Here is a 9,198-nt window from a genome sequence, read left to right on the forward strand (position 1 = left end):
TTTGTTGTTGCCCGAGGTACAGACGACTATATCAGTCCGCTAATACTAGTAAAGGCCCAGTGCACTACTTTTGTGCCTCATTTTTAAAATGTATATATTTATTTAATTCAGATTTTTAAATGGGGTGCTGCAGCATCCTCAGTCCCCCTACTTCCCGTGGCTATGCCTCTCCGGTTCTATGCTGATCACGGTGAAGGCGACCCCGTTGGAAGGCCTCAGAGCTACCTGCGCAGACAGCAACCGGAGCCCGAACAGGAGCCGTAGCGGGAGTGCATGAGTAGCAATTGCAGCATAATTAGCAGCAGCACGTGGTGCTGACCGTCACCGCTTGACATGCCTCTTCCGGGAAACCAGTGAACATCTCATGCCTCTGTCCTCCTTCCAAACCGGACCGGAGTCTCATCGGAGTCAACTGCTGTGGAACTGTGGGGAGCTAGACAAAAGCGTGAGGCTTCCAAGAACTCCCCTCCCCGTCTTTTCGTCCTCCCCTACTCTTCCCTTTATGTTGCCCTCTTTACAGCCGGTGGGCTACACAGACCTGCTCTGTGATCTGGACGGGCAGAGCAGTGACGAAGCATAATCCAGGCTAACGCTTCGAACACACTGACAGTGCCATTGCGCAAATAGTAGTGCCGTTGCGCAAATAGTGCGCCGCCTCATCTGGATATGTGTGCAACAACAGTTCAACATTCACCTTCTGCTACCATTTCTGTCAAGCCATCTATGCATACAGTTTTACAGTTTGACACATATGTTCGATAAATCCAATTTGTGCACCACACTGAACGCACTGCAACTGCAAACGCAGCGTTTCATTGGAAATGAATGTAATTCTGATGTACCAAAATGCAATGACACTGTAGGTGTGTTCGAAGTGTAAGTGGTATTGACATGTGGGGGGAGGCCGGTTGGATGACATAATCGAGCCTTATTCTTAACCTGTTTGTTTCTCACAGAAAAACAGACAAAACCCCAAATAGGGCCTTTTATTTTCACACTGACTGTCTGATAAGGGGATTAGGGAACATAAAGGTATTCCTGGCTGCCTACTGAATAGATAGGCTACCTCTCCCTCACAGAAAAATCAACAGTGTACATGATTAATAATAGGACTGGCCACCCCTCAGAGCCTGGTTCCTCTCTAGGTTTCTTCCTAGGTTCCTGCCTTTCTAGGGAGTTTTTCCTAGCCACCGTGCTTCTACATCTGCATTGTTTGCTGTTTGGGGTTTTAGGCTGGATTTCTGTATAGCACTTTGTGACATCAGCTGATGTAAGAAGGGCTTTATAAATACATTTGATTTGAGTCCCACTGTACTGGTGTTAAAGATCTAACTCTGTTGCAGTGTTCCCCACTCTTAAAGTGTTCAAAGGAACTCAATTGTGCTGTTTGCATCGCTCTACTGTAGAGTACTTTTACAGTAGAGGACACTTACAGTGTAAAACAGTATTACTGTAGAGTACTTTTACAGTAGAGGACACTTACAGTGTAAAACAGTATTACTGTAGAGTACTTTTACAGTAGAGGTCACTTACAGTGTAAAACAGTATTACTGTAGAGTACTTTTACAGTAGAGGACACTTACAGTGTAAAACAGTATTACTGTAGAGTACTTTTACAGTAGAGGACACTTACAGTGTAAAACAGTATTACTGTAGAGTACTTTTACAGTAGAGGACACTTACAGTGTAAAACAGTATTACTGTAGAGTACTTTTACAGTAGAGGACACTTACAGTGTAAAACAGTATTACTGTAGAGTACTTTTACAGTAGAGGACACTTACAGTGTAAAACAGTATTACTGTAGAGTACTTTTACAGTAGAGGACACTTACAGTGTAAAACAGTATTACTGTAGAGTACTTTTACAGTAGAGGACACTTACAGTGTAAAACAGTATTACTGTAGAGTACTTTTACAGTAGAGGACACTTACAGTGTAAAACAGTATTACTGTAGAGTACTTTTACAGTAGAGGACACTTACAGTGTAAAACAGTATTACTGTAGAGTACTTTTACAGTAGAGGACACTTACAGTGTAAAACAGTATTACTGTAGAGTACTTTTACAGTAGAGGACACTTACAGTGTAAAACAGTATTACTGTAGAGTACTTTTACAGTAGAGGACACTTACAGTGTAAAACAGTATTACTGTAGAGTACGTTTACAGTAGAGGACACTTACAGTGTAAAACAGTATTACTGTAGAGTACTTTTACAGTAGAGGACACTTACAGTGTAAAACAGTATTACTGTAGAGTACTTTTACAGTAGAGGACACTTACAGTGTAAAACAGTATTACTGTAGAGTACTTTTACAGTAGAGGACACTTACAGTGTAAAACAGTGTTGAAACTGTTTTAACTGTTTTAACTCTTTAAAAAAATCTAATCCATAGCTCTACTGTAGAGTACTACGCAACACTTAGTGTAAAACAGTATTACTGTAGAGTACTACGCAACACTTAGTGTAAAACAGTATTACTGTAGAGTACTACGCAACACTTAGTGTAAAACTTAACACTTGATTAGGAGTAAACTGGACTCACTTTTCTTAGTGTTGACACTGTTTTAACTCTTTTTTTTAATCAAATCCCTTGTAGTCTATTTGCCAAATCAAATCAAATGTATTTGTCACATACACATGGTTAGCAGATATTAATGCGAGTGTAGCGAAATGCTTGAAGTGATATGTTAACTTTTTCATAAAAGCTTGAAACTTGGTACACGTGTATAGTTTATGGCCCTGGACATTTTCAGATATGAGGCCATCACAAGAAAGAAACCTGGTAGACGTGGTGGCCATTTTGCTATTACGCCATAACCGGAGAATGCATTTAGTCATATCTGCTGAAACAAATACGATAGCACAGAAAAGGTGATGTCTACACATATGTTTTGATGGTCAGTCATTACTATGGTGCCCTGTACATCAGAAACCCACAAACAGATTATTATTTAATGGTGGACTGCCATGATCAGCCAGGGAAAGAAATCCAATGAAATTCCCAACTCTGACAATGTACACAATAGAATATTAGGTACAGTTGAAGTTGGAAGTGTACATACACCTTAGCCAAATACATTTAAACTCAGTTCTTCACAATTCCTGACATTTAATCCTAGTAAAAAGTCCCTGTTTTAGGTCAGTTAGGATCACCACTTTATTTTAAGAATGTGAAATGTCAGAATAATAGTAGAGAGAGGGATTTAATTTCAGCTTTTATTTCTTTCATCACATTCCCAATGGGTTAGAAGTTTACATACACTCAATTAGTATTTGTTAGCATTGCCTTTAAATTGTTTAACTTGGGTCAAACATTTTGGGTAGCCTTCCACAAGCTTCCCACAATAAGTTGGATGAATTTTGGCCCATTCCTCCTGACAGAGCTGGTGTAAATGTGTCAAGTTTGTGATGGCCACTCCAATACCTTGACTTTGTTGTCCTTAAGCCATTTTGCCACAACTTTGGAAGTATGCTTGGGGTCATTGTCCATTTGGAAGACCCATTTGTGACCAAGCTTTAACACACTGATGTCTTGAGATGTTGCTTCAATATATCCACATAATCTTTTGTGAAGTGCACCAGTCCCTCCTGCAGCAAAGCACCCCCACAACATGATGCTGCCACCCCCGTGCTTCACAGTTGGGATGGTGTTCTTCGGCTTGCAAGCCTCCCCTTTTTCCTCCAAAGATAACGAAGATCATTATGGCCAAACAGTTCCATTTTTGTGTCATCAGACCAGAGGACATTTCTCCAAAAAGTACGATCTTTGTCACCATGTGCAGTTGCAAACCGTAGTCTGGCTTTTTTATGGTGGTTTTGGAGCAGTGGCTTCTTCCTTGCTGAGCAGCCTTTCAGGTTATGTCGATATAGGACTCATTTACTGTGGATATAGATACTTTTGTACCTGTTTCCTCCAGCCTCTTCACAAGGTCCTCTACTGTTGTTCTGGGATTGATTTGCACTTTTTGCACCAAAGTACGTTCATCTCTAGGAGACAGAACGCGTCTCCTTCCTAAGAGGTGTGAAGGCTGCGTGGTCCCATGGTTTTTATACTTGCATACTATTGTTTGTACAGATGAACGTGGTACCTTCAGGCATTTGGAAATTGCTCCCAAGGATGAACCAGACTTGTGGAGGTCTACAATTATTTCTGAGGTCTTGGCAGATTTCTTTTGATTTTCCCATGATGTCAAGCAAAGAGAAACTGAGTTTGAAGGTAGGCCTTGAAATACATTCACAGGTACACCTCCAATTGACTCAAATTATGTCAATTAGCCTATCAGAAGCTTCTAAAGCCATGACATAATTTTCTGGAATTTTCCAAACTGTTTAAAGGCACAGTCAACTTAGTGTATGTAAACATCTGATCCACTGGAATTGTGATACAGTGAAATAATCTGTCTGTAAACAATTGTTGGAAAAATGACTTGTGTCATGCACAAAGAAGATGTCCTAACCGACTTGCCAAAACTATCATTTGTTAGAAATTTGTTGAGTGGTTGAAAAAACGAGTTTTAATGACTCCAATCTAAGTGTATGTAAACTTCAGACTTCCACTGTATATTAGACTGAGCTATGTGAAGAATCAAGTATTTAAATAAATATATTCAGTGTGTAAAAACAGTGTAATTAAAACACAATGTACAGTAGAGTAAATATTAGAAAGAGATCTTTAAATACACAGTATAAACCCCATGGCAAAATGGAGAGAATTGCAGTATGTGAATAGTGTATATAGACAGTATGTGAATAGTGTATATAGACAGTATTTGAATAGTGTATATAGACAGTATAGACAGTATGTGAATAGTGTATATAGACAGTATGTGAATAGTGTGTATAGACAGTATGTGAATAGTGTATATAGACAGTATAGACAGTATGTGAATAGTGTATATAGACAGTATGTGAATAGTGTATATAGACAGTATGTGAATAGTGTATATAGACAGTATAGACAGTATGTGAATAGTGTATATAGACAGTATAGACAGTATGTGAATAGTGTATATAGACAGTATGTGAATAGTGTATATAGACAGTATGTGAATAGTGTATATAGACAGTATGTGAATAGTGTGTATAGACAGTATGTGAATAGTGTATATAGACAGTATAGACAGTATATGAATAGTGTGTATAGACAGTACGTGAATAGTGTATATAGACAGTATGTGAATAGTGTATATAGACAGTATATGAATAGTGTATATAGACAGTATGTGAATAGTGTATATAGACAGTATAGACAGTATGTGAATAGTGTATATAGACAGTATAGACAATATGTGAATAGTGTATATAGACAGTATGTGAATAGTGTATATAGACAGTATGTGAATAGTGTATATAGACAGTATGTGAATAGTGTATATAGACAGTATGTGAATAGTGTGTATAGACAGTATGTGAATAGTGTATATAGACAGTATGTGAATAGTGTGTATAGACAGCATGTGAATAGTGTATAGACAGTATGTGAATAGTGTGTATAGACAGTATATGAATAGTGTATATAGACAGTATATGAATAGTGTATATAGACAGTATAGACAGTATGTGAATAGTGTGTATAGACAGTATGTGAATAGTGTATATAGACAGTATATGAATAGTGTATATAGACAGTATGTGAATAGTGTATATAGACAGTATAGACAGTATGTGAATAGTGTATATAGACAGTATAGACAATATGTGAATAGTGTATATAGACAGTATGTGAATAGTGTATATAGACAGTATGTGAATAGTGTATATAGACAGTATGTGAATAGTGTATATAGACAGTATGTGAATAGTGTATATAGACAGTATAGACAGTATGTGAATAGTGTATATAGACAGTATTTGAATAGTGTGTATAGACAGTATAGACAGCATGTGAATAGTGTATAGACAGTATGTGAATAGTGTATATAGACAGTATGTGAATAGTGTATATAGACAGTATAGACAGTATGTGAATAGTGTATATAGACAGTATGTGAATAGTGTATATAGACAGTATGTGAATAGTGTGTATAGACAGTATATGAATAGTGTATATAGACAGTATATGAATAGTGTATATAGACAGTATAGACAGTACGTGAATAGTGTATATAGACAGTATGTGAATAGTGTATATAGACAGTATGTGAATAGTGTATATAGACAGTATGTGAATAGTGTATATAGACAGTAGAGACAGTATGTGAATAGTGTATATAGACAGTATGTGAATAGTGTATATAGACAGTATAGACAGTATGTGAATAGTGTATATAGACAGTATATGAATAGTGTATATAGACAGTATAGACAGTATGTGAATAGTGTGTATAGACAGTATGTGAATAGTGTATATAGACAGTATGTGAATAGTGTATATAGACAGTATAGACAGTATGTTGTCACGAACCGGCTCAAAGCCCGTAACAAAGGGAGACAACGTGGAGATAAGGAGTAGCAAAATATATATTTATTAAATAAGTAACTAAGTATAATATACAATGGTGTGTGTAATCACTAATCAGTAGTGTAAGTGAGTGTTTTGCATGCATGAATGTGATAATGCAGGGTGATGAAAGGTGCCAAAGCAAACAAACAAAAGGTCACCAAGAACCACAACACAATCTACAAAGGTGTCTGCATGGAGAGAGTATCTTTCATGAATGTGGAAGAGGTCTATTTATCCTGGGAGACACCTGGCCCAGGTGTTTCCCATGTAGCTGACGACCCTCTCAACTCCGCCCACCGGCATCCTAATAAGGAAACAAGAACAAAGACAGAATACGGCAGACAGAGTGGGAGGGTCGTCACATTCCCCCCCATAAAACCGGGGACCAACAAGGACCCCGGAACAACATACCAGCCTCCCGCGTCCCAAATTGACACAGGCCTCTGCGTCCCAAATTGACACAGGCCTCTGCGTCCCAAATTGACACAGGCCTCTGCGTCCCAAATTGACACAGGCCTCTGCGTCCCAAATTGACACAGGCCTCTGTGTCCCAAATTGGTGAGGGGTTATGTGTTCACACCTCCACCTGCCCCAACCAACCTCCTCCTCCTCAGACCTCAGCAACCTTTGCGCATAGGAAGCAATATTTAAGAGGAAAGAAGAACACAAGACCAGGAGGGAACAGACAGGAAAGATAGAACATGACAACCCGAAACAATGGTCAGTCATGTAAACATTCAGGAACATGGCACAAAAGACCAACAGCTACAAACTCCAACGAAAAGAACATCAGGGTCCTTCTTAATTTTTACAACTCCCAACGATTCAAGTCACCCAACGATTCATAGTCACTTCCAACGATTCATAGTCACTTCCAACGATTCATAGTCACTTCCAACGATTCATAGTCACTTCCAACGATTCATAGTCACTTCCAACGATTCATAGTCACTTCCAACGATTCATAGTCACTTCCAACGAAACAGAATTTCACTAATTTCAATCATTTAAGCTTGTAGTGTTCAGCGATCTTCAACAGCTGTTCTTAAGTACATAATTCTAACAGGTCCTCTGATGGAAAGCGAATGAACTTGTATACATGAGAGTCTCCCTCCATGAATGGGAAAGTGGTGTATTTATCCTGGGAGACACCTGGCCCAGGTGTTTCCCATGTAGCTGACGACCCTCTCAACTCCGCCCACCGGCATCCTAATAAGGAAACAAGAACAAAGACAGAATACGGCAGACAGAGTGAGAGGGTCGTCACAATGTGAATAGTGTATATAGACAGTATGTGAATAGTGTATATAGACAGTATGTGAATAGTGTGCAGGGGGCTACCACCCGGTGCAGGGGGCTACCACCCGGTGCAGGGGGCCACCACCCGGTGCAGGGGGCCTCCACCCGGTGCAGGAGGCTACCACCCGGTGCAGGGGGATACCACCCGGTGCAGGGGGCTACCACCCGGTGCAGGGGGCCACCGCCCGGTGCAGGGGGCTACCACCCGGTGCAGGGGGCCACCACCCGGTGCAGGGGGCTACCACCCGGTGCAGGGGGCTACCACCCAGTGCAGGGGGCTACCACCCGGTGCAGGGGGCTACCACCCGGTGCAGGGGGCCACCATTGCCGCCACGGGGTATTTTTGATGTTGTGCGTGGCACCATTGTAATCCTTGACCATGGAAACAGGGGTTGACATCACCTTCTCTGTTATTATGTTTGGTTTAGAAGATATGACGGAAAATACATTGTCCAGTAATGGCGGAAGAGCAAAATGGCCGCCACGTCTACCAGGAGGAGTTTTTGCGATGGCCTCATATCTGAAAATGTTCAGGGTGCCAAACTGTACACGTGTACCAAGGTTCATGCTTTTATTTTAAAAAGCACAATGTAATTTTCACATATCGCCTGGACTATTGACATTTTTTTACACATTTCTGTGTTGTTTTGATTTAACAAGCGACTCCATCAGTGTAAATGTGTCATTTACGACATTCGAAGAGTAAAACAGGTGTAACGTCTTACATACATAATTTCATCACAGTGTGGAAGACCTCATTACACTTACAACTTGCATTCAAAATGGCTGTTAGAGCAGAGACGAAAACAACTACATGAACTAACCTACATCATGGAAACTGGAGCAACATTTAAGTAAATTTAAGCAATAAATACTACCACTTACAAATTAAATTAAATATTTGTGTAGCATAAGATCAAAATCAATGCACATGCAAAAATGTTTAAAATGTTTTAAATAATCTAAAAAATCAACCTGCAAAAGAGCATCCTGGGAAATATGACAATGAGGCCCCCCTCCAACATCTGAGGAGATTTAACTCTCCTGTCTCTGGTCACTTTAATGGAGTTAAAAGTACTTCCGTCCCAATGAACTCCAGTTATCAACACTAACGCCAGGGAGAGTATCACTCTGTTGAGGGTTAAGATACTCAGATTCACGGCCTCCCGAGTGGCGCAGTGGTCTAAGGCACTGCATTGCACTGTTAGCTGTGCCACTAGAGATTCTGGTTTCGAGTCCAGGCTCTGTCACAGCTGGCCGCGACCAGGAGACCCATGGGGCGGTGACAATTGGCCCACCATCATCCGGGTTAGGGGAGGGTTTGGCTGGCAGGGATGTCCCGGGCCGGGCGCAAGCACACTGACACGGTCGCCAGGTGTACGGTGCTTCCTCCGACACATTGGGTGCGGCCGGCTTCCGGTTTAAGTGAGCATTGTGTCAAGAAGCACTGCTC

Source organism: Oncorhynchus nerka, linkage group LG7 (assembly GCF_034236695.1).
Source record: "Oncorhynchus nerka isolate Pitt River linkage group LG7, Oner_Uvic_2.0, whole genome shotgun sequence".
In the NCBI taxonomy this organism is placed as follows: Eukaryota; Metazoa; Chordata; class Actinopteri; order Salmoniformes; family Salmonidae; genus Oncorhynchus; species Oncorhynchus nerka.